The 13,270-nt window shown below is 29.8% G+C and overlaps 2 long non-coding RNA genes across 3 annotated transcripts in view; one reads left to right on the top strand and one right to left on the bottom strand.

Moving 5' to 3' along the window:
- LOC143222507 (uncharacterized) overlaps nucleotides 1-10,303 on the bottom strand; it is an 83,303-nt gene extending 73,000 nt beyond the window's left edge. The window contains exon 1 of the long non-coding RNA XR_013012281.1: nucleotides 10,021-10,303. This is a non-coding gene — a long non-coding RNA (uncharacterized LOC143222507). The remainder of the gene's footprint in view (nucleotides 1-10,020) is intronic.
- LOC143222505 (uncharacterized) overlaps nucleotides 1-13,270 on the top strand; it is a 91,204-nt gene that overhangs the window by 41,564 nt on the left and 36,370 nt on the right. The window lies entirely within an intron of this gene.

A 13,270-nucleotide genomic window follows, 5' to 3' on the forward strand; every position in this document is an offset into this window, starting at 1 on the left:
TCCCTCTAGTCTTACACTGCTAAATTAGGAACGGGTAGCACAGATAGCCCTCGAGTAGCTTTGTGCGAAATTCCAAAACAAACAAACAAACTACCCTTCTGATTAAACTGCAGTTCTGACTTAACTCTGACTATGCTTCAACATTAAGGGTTACTGACCTGTACACTTTTCCCATTTGTTGAATAAGATGCTGTTCAAATAAAAAAAAAACTATACCTAACATGGAGTTAAGTAAAATATATTATTATATTTTTGTTTCAGAAACAGCTAGTCAGATGTCACTTTAAACCAGAGTATCTATGACACCTGAAAGTTTAGAAACATTTACTAAAATATTTAAACTAATAAATGCATGAATAGTAAGGAATCCCATAGAAACTATAAAGACCAACAGATTTTTACAATTACAATTTTACAATTCACATATCATTGGTAACAATAAACTTTTTAACTCCACATTTATTCACATATTATTGGTAACAATAAACTGTTTTAATCCATGTTCATTAATATATTATTGTAACAATAAATTATTTTATTCCATATTTGCTCATTTATTATTGATAACAATAAAATCTTTCATTCTATGTTTATTGAATTATTATGCTAAGAGTAACCTTTTCTATTCCGTGTTTATTGATATATTATTGTTAACAATAAACTCTCCCACTCTCTATTTACTCGTATATTATATGACAAAATAATGTCTTTTACTCTGTTTTTATTCATATATTACTCATAACAATAACTCTCATACTTCATACTCATTCGCATATTATTATTAACAATAATCTTTTTCGCTCTATATTTATTCATATATTTTGGTATCTGCAAACTCTTATACTACATATGTATTTATTTATTATTGGTGGCAATAAATTATTTTACTTCATATTTCTTTATTTATTATTGGTAACAATAATCTCTTTTACTCCATGTTTATTTACATATTTTTGTAAAAATAAACTTTTCCACTCCATTTGTATTCATATAATATTGGTGACAATAATATGTTATACACCATATTTATTCATATATTATTGATAACAATAAACTCTTCCACTCCATATTTATTAATATATTATTGGTAAAAAAACTCTTACACTCCATGTTTATTCATGTATTATAGGTTACAATAAACTCCTTCACTCCATGTTTATTCATATATTATTGGTAAAAATAAATTCTTTCACTCCATAGTTATTCCTTCATTATAGAAAAAGTACACACTTATTCTAACATATATTAATGTTAACAATAAACTTTTTTACTCCATGTCTGGTAACATATTATTCATCACAATAATTTCTTTCACTCTATGTTTATTCATGTATTATTGATAACAATAAAAGTTTTCACTCTATATTTATTCATATATTATTGTGAGCAACAAACTATTTCATTACATGTTTATTCATATATTATTGGTAAGAATAAGCTCTTCCAATCCATATTTATTCATATATTATTGGTATTAATAAACTCATTCACTCCATATTTATTCATATATTATTGGTAACAACAAACTATTATAGTGTATGTCTATTCATATATTATTGCTTACAATAAACTCCTCAACTCCACATTTATTTATATATTGTTGGTAAAAAAACTCTTATAGTCCATGTATATTCATATATTATTAGTTACAATACACTCTTTTACTCCAAATTTATTCATGTATTATTGGTAACAATTTACTCTTTCACTCCATATTTATTCATATATCATTGGTAACAAAAAGTCTTTCCCACTCCATTTTTATTTATATATTACTCGTAACAATAACTCCTATATTCTATGTTTATTCGTATATTATTGGTAAAAATAAACTCTTCCCTACATATTTATTCATATATTTTGTTATCTATAAACTCTTATACTGAGTGTCTATTCATGTATTATTGGTAACAATAAATTCTTTCACTCGACGTTCATTCATTTATTTGCGATAACAATAATCTCTTTTATTCCATGCTTATTGATTTTTGCAACAGTAAACTTTTCCACTCCATATTTATTCATGCAATATTGGTAAGAACAAACTCTTGTTCTCCATTTTTATTCATATATTATTGATGGCAATAAACACTTTTACACCATATTTATTCTCATATTATTGGTAACAATAATTTTTTCACTCCATATTTATTCCTTTATTATTAGTAACAATAAACTCTTTTAGTACATGTTTATTGATATTTTAATGGTAACAATAAACACTTTCACTAAATGTTTATTCATAGATCACATTTATCACTCCCTATTCATTCATATATTAGTGGTAACAATAACATCTTATAGTCCATATTTGCTCATGTGTTATTGATAACAAGAAACTTTTCCATTCCATATTTATTCATATAACATTGGTGACCTTGGTTTGTTTTGTTTTGTTTTCTCGAATTTCGCGCAAAGCTACTCGAGGACTATCTGCGCAACATTGGTCACAATAAAGTCTTTTACTCCATATCTAAACATATATTATTTGTAACAATTAACTCTTTCACTCTTTATTTATTGATGTATTATTAATAACAATAAAATTTTTAACTCCATATTTATTCATATAATACTGTTAACAACAAACTATTTCACTCCATATTTATTCATATAATACTGTTAACAACAAACTATTTCACTCCATATTTATTCATATATTATTGGTTACATAAACTGCAATAGTCTGTATTTAAGCCCCTCGCTAGTACAGCGGTATGTCTCCGGATTTACAACGCTAAAATCAGGGGTTTGGTTGCCCTCTGTAGGCTCAGCAGATAGCCCGCTGTGACTTTGCTATATGAAAACATACACACAGTCTATGTTTATTTATATATTATTGGTGAAAATGAACTCTTGTATTCCATGTTTATTCATATGTTATTAGTTATACTAAACTCTTTTACTTCGTGCATTTATTAATGGTAACAATAATTTCTTTTACTCGATGTTTATTGACATATTTTTGCAACAGTGTACTTTTCTATTCCATATTTATTCGTAATTTACTAGTAACAATAAACTCCTATACTCCATTTTTATTCATATATTATTGATGAAAATAAACTATTTTACCCCATATTTATTAACATATTATTGGTAACAATAAACACTTCTACTCTATATTTACTCATATATTATTGGTAAGAATAAACTCTTCCACTCCATATTTATGCAAATATTACTGGCAACAATAGACTCTTATACCCCATGTTTATTCATATATTATTGGTAACAATAAACTCTTTAACTCAGTGTTTATTAATATATTATTGGAAACAATAAAATCTTTTCTTTTATATTTATTATCATATTATTGGTAACAATAAACTCTTTACTCACCTTCTACATTTATTTATAAATTCATGATAACAATAAACTTTTCCGCTGCATGCTTTTTCATATGATATTGGTGAAAATGAAATATTTTACTCCATATCTTGTCATATATTATTTGTAACAATAAACGTTTTCACTCTATATTTATTCATGTATTATTGGTAAAATAAAATTTTCAACTCCATATTTATTCATATAATATTGTTAACAACAAACTATTTCACTCATTGTTTATTCATATATTATTAGTAACAGTAAACTCTTATAGTCCATATTTTTTCATATATTATTGCTAACAATAAACTCTTCAACTCCACATTTATTTATATATTATTGGTAAAAATAAACTTCTATAGTCCATGTTTATTCATATTATTCTTCATATTCTTTAATATATTCTTTATTGGTAGCAATAAACGTTTTCACTCCATATTTATTCATCTGTTACTGGTATACAATAAATTGTTATAGTCCATGTTTATTCATATATAATTTATAACAATAAACTATTTCACTCCATCTTTATTCGTATATCATTGGTAACAATAACCTTTTCCACTCCAAATTTATTCATGTATTATTGGCAACAATAACCTCTTTCATTCCATGTTTCTTCATATATTACTCGTAAAAAAAACTCTTTCGCTCCATGTTTGTTGACATATTATTGGTAACAATAAATTATTCTACTCCACTTTTTCAAATATTATTGATAAGAATATACATTTTACTCCATATTTATTCATATATTATTAATAACAATAAAGTTTTCCACTCCACATTTATTCATACATTATTCGTTACAATAAATTCTTCCACTGCATATTTACACATATATTATTGGCAACAATAAACACTCTCACTCCATATTTATTAGTATATTATTTGTTAAAATAATGCCTTTTACTCCGTTTTTATTCATATATTACTTATAACAATAACTCTCATACTTCATGCTCATTCGTTTATTATTATTAACAATAATCTTTTTCACTCTATATTTATTCATATATTTGGTACCTGTAAACTCTTATACTACAAGTATATTCATATATTATTTGTAGCAATAAATTATTTCACTCCATGTTTGTTTATTTATTATTGTTAATTATAATCTCTTTTAACTCGATGTTTATTAGCATATTTTTGTAACAATAAACTTTCCCACTCCATTTGTATTCATGTAATATTGGTGATAATAAACTCTTATACCCCAAATTTATTCATATATTATTGCTAAAAATAAACTCTTTCACTCCCTATTTATTCGTATATTATTGGTAACAACAGACTCTTATACTCAATAGATATTCCTATATTGTTGGTAATAATAATCTCTTCCACTCCATATTTATTCATATATCATTGTTAACAATAAAGTCTTACACTCCATAGTTTTTCATATATTATTTGTTATAACATACTCTTCCACTCAACATTTACTAGTGCATTTTAGTAAAAAAAAATACACTTATAGTCATGTTTGTTCATATATTTTGGTAAAATTGAGCTCTTATAGTCCATGTTTATTCGTATATTATTAGTAACAATAAACTTTTCCATTTTATTTGTATTCATATATTATTGGTGACAAATATCATTAATGTTGTATAGGCTGATAAGGGAACTGGAAAGACGAAACAGAAACCAAACAATTTAACTGAAAAGGGTGATGATATACAAAGTTATTACAGCATTAAAACGAAGTGTGTCGCTCTGTTAAAATAAATACAGAATACTGGTATGCTGTGTAATTTATTCACTTTTACTTTTGTGTTTTCTATAATGCGTTACCATAGTTATTTTCAATACTTTATAGGATAACAATTGCAATTAATTTTGGCGTCAAAAATTTAACTCTTAATTGTTTGTTTGTTTTTAATTTTGCGCAAAGCTACACCAGGGCTATCTGCCCTAGCCGTCCCTAATTTAGCAGTGTAAGACTAGAAGGAAGGCAGCTAGTCATCATCACCCATCGCCAACTCTTGGGCTACTCTTTTACCAACGAATAGTTGGAATGACCGTCACATTATAACGTTCCCAAAGCTGAAAAGGCGAGCATATTTGGTGCGATGGGGATTCGAACCCCTGACCGTCAGATTACGAGTCGAACACCTTAACCCCATTGACCATGCCGAGCCTCTAGCTGTTAATTACTATATCATTTGTGTGTATTATTATAAAAAACGTAGATTTATTTTTGTGAAACAACAATTTACACCTTTCTTGATGGAAACATTTACACATTCACTATTGTTGCAACATTAACTTCTGAAAGCAATTTTTTTTTTTAAATTTTGCATATATAAATTACTAAGTTACTCTATACAATTTTTTAACAGTTTGCTTGTATTGTTTTGGCAGTAACGGAACACGAAACACGGAACCTCAGCCCCACATTGCGGCACTAGGGTTTTCTAAACGGGAGATAAAAAATAAATAAAAAAGGTAAACTTAAAAAGTCCAACAAAATACGTTTGTATTTCGTTTGCTTTACGGCTGTCCATATTAAAATAAAATCAGTTTCAGCTGTACTTCTGTAACGATGCAAACGTATCATAAAACATATCAATGTTGAATATGCATTAAAAAAGTAAATTTATAAACCAAAGATATTTAAACAGGTCATTCAAGAATAAAAACCTTCGTTTTATTATCATGAACTTATTTATTTTGAGGAAAATGTAACACTTTTCAATCTATATTTTACAATCTAACTTTGCCGAAAATGAACATTCTTAGCACAATGAACTAATTTTGTACGAGAAAGAATGAACACCTTTCAAAAATAATCTGAAAAAATGTTTGAAATAATGTTATCTGACACTTTGAAATAAGCGTGTGATATTCCAAATAGGAGAAACTACACTGTAAAAAATAATTGTAATTTATTCATATATTTAAAACTGCCTTCCATATTAGGTACGTATTTTTCGATCCATTTTGTTGTTTATATAGTTTAAGTACATAAAAGAAATGTGTACGTTTTTTCAGTGGGTGCATAACGTAAGAAGTATTCGTAAACCGTATTATTATATCTAAATTATGTATGACTATTTATATATGCGGATAAAGTGATATTAGTATCGGAACCTTTCATGCTTGTATTACATTACTAATACATATTATTGCGTTATGAAAGACTAACATAAACTCAAGTGAGAAATTCATGAAATACTCCTTTACGAACTATTAATGTTTATTATAACTGTAGCTAGAATTAAAGACCCAGTAGTTCATAACTTACGTCACAAAAATCCATAACTCTGTACTTCATAATGACATGATATCTTAAACCCATAAATATAGCACAATGTTTCATAATTTACCTTTAACCATGATATAAACTTAAAACCACAAATACAGAGCCAGTAATCCACAACTTAGCTTTCATTAAAGCTACGGATACAAACTCATTATTCGTTTCTTAGATTAAACTGCGACATAAATCAGTACTTCATAATAATAGCATATTTTGAAACCACAAATATATGGTTCAGTATTTCACAAGTTATATTTAACTGTGAATATAACTTAAGCGAACAAATACTAACTTGATATAAGATATAAGGTATGAACAACAAGTAACAGTTTGGTCTTTCAAGGTAGTTCCTGCACACTCATCTTAAAAAGATAAGAATTTGATCCCATCTTTGGTTTTTAGGAAATTATCAATCATCCCATTTGGAACTCCAATGAAGTTGCCCAATTCCACTATACTACATATTTCATAAGAAGAATAAAACTGTCTTTACTGAAGTCTTGCCTGCCAGTTACAAAGCTTAAATTTATGTCCTCTCATCATCCTATGGTATCCAGAATACATCACAAGAACCAGAAGCTTTTGTTCTATTGATACCCTTAATAGTTTTAGAAAATTCAATAATTATGGGATGGGTATAAGTTACTCTTCTCAAAAATCATTCTTTATCCTTGGAATCGTCCTTCCTGTGAGCCCTTTCCAATAAGCCTATATTTTTCTCAGTATTAGAAGTGAAACCTAACTAGCAATTCATATATAAAATAAAATAATTATCTCATTTAGCTTGTAATTAACATGTCGGTAAATGCATCCTAAAATATACGTTTTTTAGTTTAACATATGTTTGACTCGTGTTTCTTAAGACGGCTGGTATGGGTGTTAAAATTTGTATCAAAATGAAGTAGAGAACAACGTTTCGACCTTTCTGGTCATCTTCATGTCAACAAAGAGAGGCTTTTCAATTGACCGTTGTCAGATTCGTGTCTTAGGGTTGAAACGATATTCTCTACTTTATTTTAATATACATTTTAGTACTCGTACCAGCCGTCTTTAAAATACATTTTTACTTCAAATAGGTTTCTCGTCATCACAGAATTCATTGACTCGATGGCTTGAGCGACTTATCCATCACTATATTAAAATCATTTCCCTCCATCATGCTGTTTAGCTGATCATGATCAATATGAAATGTTGATTCAAATCACGATAATCAAAAAACATTATTCTGGACTAATTGTAACTAAAAGTAATTTGCCAAGTATTTGTCCAACTAACCAACTGATACGAGTTATTATGTAGTACCTCAAAATCTTAAATACAGCTAGAAATACTCAATATCTTATTGTAATCTACCTTTACCAGTTCAATAATTATGTCAACATCAGTATGTTTAACGGGAATAACAACAGGCTAAAACACTGATGTCCTTCACTAGTGTGGGCCCAGCATGGCCAGGTGGATTAAGGCGTTCGACTCGTAATCTGAGGGTCACGGTTTCGAATCCCGGTCGCACCAAACATGCTCGCCCTTTCAGCCGTTGGGGCGTTATAAAGTTACGGTAAATCCCACTATTCGTTGATAAAAGAGTAGCCCAAGAGTTGGCGGTGGGTGGTGATGACTAGCTGCCTTCTTTCTAGTCTTACACTGCTAACTTAGGGACGGCTAGCGCAGATAGCCCTCGTGTAGCTTTGCGCGAAATAAAAAAAACGACGTTCTTCACTAGTGAAAAATATCCAGTTTGATTATAATCCATTGATAATAACTTTTTGCTTCCACTCATTCAACCACCTTACGGTCCAATTTACTAGTATCTTCCCAGCCCACAGAATGTGATTTTCGTAGCTAATGTTTCATGGAAATTTTTGTAATAGATTCTTAAAAGTACGACGTACACTAAGTCTACACCTTTTTCATCATTCCGATAACACGAAACGTCTTCAAAAAACATTAATAACGTACTTAAGGGAACTTTTCCCTTAAGTAAATCCACATTTATTTTGTTTTATATCTTATTTCAACAGATGATTTTACAGAATTTTCCCACTACGATAACTATAACATAACCAGAAATGTTGGCTTGTTATTTCACAGCTTGCGATACAATGGCGTAGATTAAAACCAAAAATATATATATTTCGTAATTTACATTCTATGACACAACTTAAAACGCAAATACAGGCTAAGTGTTTCACAATTTTAATTTAGGTATTACACAGTTTGTAATCAGAAACACAGGCTCAGTGCTTACTAAGTTACACTTAATCATGGCATAACTTAAAACCGCAAATACAGCCTCAATACTTAATGATTTATCCCCTTATAAGTACCCTTAACTAGTCCTAACAGTATTGTAGTCTCCGCTGCGGTCATTAAAAAACCAGCCAGCTAAAACAAATTTCTCAGCACACTATGAAAATGAGGTTAACTTACTTTATTTTCAAATTTATTACAGGTTAGGATAGCACTACAACAGTAGAATGTTAAAATATTCATAGCTGTAAGTCTGCGGATTTACAACTCTAGGAACCAAGTTTCGATCCCGTGTCGATCATAACTTAAAATAAAAAAATCCTGTTTTCTCTATTGTAAATTATAGCCAGAAATATACCATAATATACCATAATTTGCTATGAGTATACCATGATAGAAGTAAAGGTCTTTTTTTTCATACCAACGAACCATTACAACATAATTTTCTAACTAGAAATAATATATTTAGAAAAATTAATCCCCGTCGCACCAAATTCTCGCCCTTTCAGCCGTAGGGGCGTTACACTGTATTTAGACCAGTTCCACTATTCGTTGGTAAAAGAGTAACCCAACAGTTGGCGGTTGATGGTAATGACTAGCTTCCTTCCCTCTAGTCTTACACTGCTAAATTAGGGACGGCTAGCGCAGATAGCCCTCGTGTAGCTTTGTACACAATCAAAATAAACATTTAGAAAAGATAAACCAAATATACCGAAACTTTAACGCGGAAATGGATGACCAGATAGGTCACGTAACCAAATACTCAGTATAAATAACAGTAAGCTTACAGAAAGCTAACACTTGAAGAAGTCACCTGGAACTTCATCAAACAGATTTTTACAAATCTCTACTTGTATTTGATGCAAAATATAATTTCCCGTAACACATTCCTACCGAACCTAACCTTCCCTAACCTTCCCTAACCTAACCTAACCTTCCATAACTAAAGAAATACATAAGAATTATTGGCGATGTATTTTCAGGTTCACACAAAGACGATTCGAGTTTCTTCATAAAACTGAAATAAAAACATGATGTATAATTCCTCGTTTTTAATATAATAATTTTTCCTCTGTGGTTTGTAGCTATCTACTTGTGAAATAAACCTGTAACTCAAAAGTTTGTTATTATATCCCTTGCTTATAGTTTAGAGCTTAGAAAACACTAACCCATTTACTTCGTGAAGGACAAAAACCCTATCACGTACAGCCTTATGGTATCACACAACCAGGATCGAGTAACTTCACCACAAACGGCCGCCATATCTGGACCAACAAGTACACACGATTTTGTTCGTTTTTTTAAACGTTTGTTTACCTTTGTTCTTGTTTGTTTAAATAATTTTCCAAATCCATTTTATCTTTAAAATTAGAGCCCTTAACATTAATCGACACCATTAATTTTACAATTAAACTAAAACAGTCCAGTTGCAATGAGGATGTACACAAAACTTACCTCAAGCGAGTGAAGGTAGTGATTGCTTATTTGTCGTTTGTCGCCATCTATGGGCTAACAGAGTAAGCGTAAGATAAGTTGACAGGGTGTTTGTTTTGTTTTTCTCACAGTAAAATGCTTATCGTTTTTCTTAACCTAGGTAAGAACGTCTAACAATACATCCTAAGCATTTTCAAACAATTATCTATTTATATTTAGTTTCTCACACGCATGCCTAACTAGTCCTAACAATATTATAGTCTCTGAGGCAGTCATTAAATAAACAGCCAGCCAAAACTAATTTCTCAGCACACTATCAAAATGAAACTAGACTCACTTTATTTTCAGGTTTATTACAGGTTAGAATAGCACTACGACAGCAAAACGTTGGAAAACAGTAAATTCACAAAAGTAGAAAATGTTTTAAAGTTTTAAATAGAATATGTAAAATGTAATGTGATTTGTACGTAAGAAGAATTCTCTGTAAGTTTAGTCACGACATCGCAAAATGTTGGCTGAAAGTTTCGAGTCGGTTCTTGTAGGTTTACATTAGAAAATAGCCTCTTCTATTTTCAGTTATTTTAGAATAATATGATGAAAAACTGTCATTATTTTACTGTCTTTACAAACATAATTTTTTTTTTTAAATATCTCGCTATGGTTATCTATAGAGAGGAGTTTAGGTAATCTATAAGTTATTTAGTTTGTTTCTTGTTGATACAAAGTTTAAAAGTTTTCATTGAAAAAACAATATGTGTATGTGTGTTTATCCAGCTCAATAGCACATGGAAATGAAGCAAAAGGAATACATATTTTTCAGTGTGTGTCACATTAATACCAGTGTGTAGCAAACTGTATTGTTTTCATATTGATGACAATTAGGTGAACGTAAAATGAAGTAATTATGATGCATTCTTGGGTTAAAAGAAGTTTTGAAACTTTGTCTTTAATTGCATAGCCTTTCTCAAATTTCGAAGTTTTGCGTTTGTCATTAACTTTACTGTTATTTGAAACGCGAAATGCTTACGGTAGTAACTTATGCTAGAATACAGTTTGAGAAAACAACTGCTGCCAGAGATATTTACATACATTTAGATAATTAATCAATAGACCTTTCATTTATTCTTATTCTGATTATCTGTTCCTTGCGAATACATATTTGTACATTAACACCAAGATCAGATTAACTTTACCTATTATCTTTGTATGTGCATCCTAATACCAAGTTCAGATTAGCTTTACCTATTATCTTTGTATGTGCATCCTAATACCAAGTTCAGATTAGCTTTACCTATTATCTTTGTATGTGCATCCTAATACCAAGTTCAGATTAGCTTTACCTATTATCTTTGTATGTGCATCCTAATACCAAGATCAGATTAGCTTTACCTATTATCTTTGTATGTGCATCCTAATACCAAGTTCAGATTAGCTTTACCTATTATCTTTGTATGTGCATCCTAATACCAAGTTCAGATTAGTTTTACCTATTATCTTTGTATGTGCATCCTAATACCAAGATCAGATTAGCTTTACCTATTATCTTTGTATGTGCATCCTAATACCAAGTTCAGATTAGCTTTACCTATTATCTTTGTATGTGCATCCTAATACCAAGATCAGATTAGCTTTACCTATTATCTTTGTATGTGCATCCTAATACCAAGTTCAGATTAGCTTTACCTATTATCTTTGTATGTGCATCCTAATACCAAGTTCAGATTAGCTTTACCTATTATCTTTTTATGTGCATCCTAATACCAAGTTCAGATTAGCTTTACCTATTATCTTTGTATGTGCATCCTAATACCAAGATCAGATTAGCTTTACCTATTATCTTTGTATGTGCATCCTAATACCAAGTTCAGATTAGCTTTACCTATTATCTTTGTATGTGCATCCTAATACCAAGTTCAGATTAACTTTACCTATTATATTTGTATGTGCATCCTAATACCAAGTTCAGATTAGTTTTACCTATTCTCTTTCTATGTGCACACTAATACCAAGATCAGATTAGCTTTACCTATTCTCTTTCTATGTGTACACTAATACCAAGATCAGATTAGCTTTGCCTATTCTCTTTCTATGTGTACACTAATACCAAGATTAGATTAGCTTTACCTATTCTCTTTCTATGTGTACACTAATACCAAGATCAGATTAGCTTTACCTATTCTCTTTCTATGTGTACACTAATACCAAGATCAGATTAGCTTTACCTATTCTCTTTCTATGTGTACACTAATACCAAGATCAGATTAGCTTTGCCTATTCTCTTTCTATGTGTACACTAATACCAAGATTAGATTAGCTTTACCTATTCTCTTTCTATGTGTACACTAATACCAAGATCAGATTAGCTTTACCTATTCTCTTTCTATGTGTACACTAATACCAAGATCAGATTAGCTTTGCCTATTCTCTTTCTATGTGTACACTAATACCAAGATTAGATTAGCTTTACCTATTCTCTTTTTATGTGTACACTAATACCAAGATCAGATTAGCTTTACCTATTATCTTTCTATGTGCACACTAATACCAAGATCAGATTAGCTTTACCTATTCTCTTTCTATGTGTACACTAATACCAAGATCAGATTAGCTTTGCCTATTCTCTTTCTATGTGTACACTAATACCAAGATTAGATTAGCTTTACCTATTCTCTTTCTATGTGTACACTAATACCAAGATCAGATTAGCTTTACCTATTCTCTTTGCATGTGCACATTAATAACAAATTCATATCAGATCAATTTTTTTTATATTTCTTTTTTATGAGTATACAAATTCCAAGATTATATTAACGTTCTCTATTCCCTTTGTATGTGCATGCCAATACCCCGATCAGATTAGAGCTCAGTGAAGCGATAGAACCTCTTTGAACCATGCCTTAATCTGTTAAAGGTACGCATATCATGATAGTCCAATAGACATATCTGTAAACTAACAACGACACTTTTATTTTTCATGAACAAATG

This window comes from Tachypleus tridentatus, chromosome 8, assembly GCF_004210375.1.
Source record: "Tachypleus tridentatus isolate NWPU-2018 chromosome 8, ASM421037v1, whole genome shotgun sequence".
NCBI classification, from domain to species: domain Eukaryota; kingdom Metazoa; phylum Arthropoda; class Merostomata; order Xiphosura; family Limulidae; genus Tachypleus; species Tachypleus tridentatus.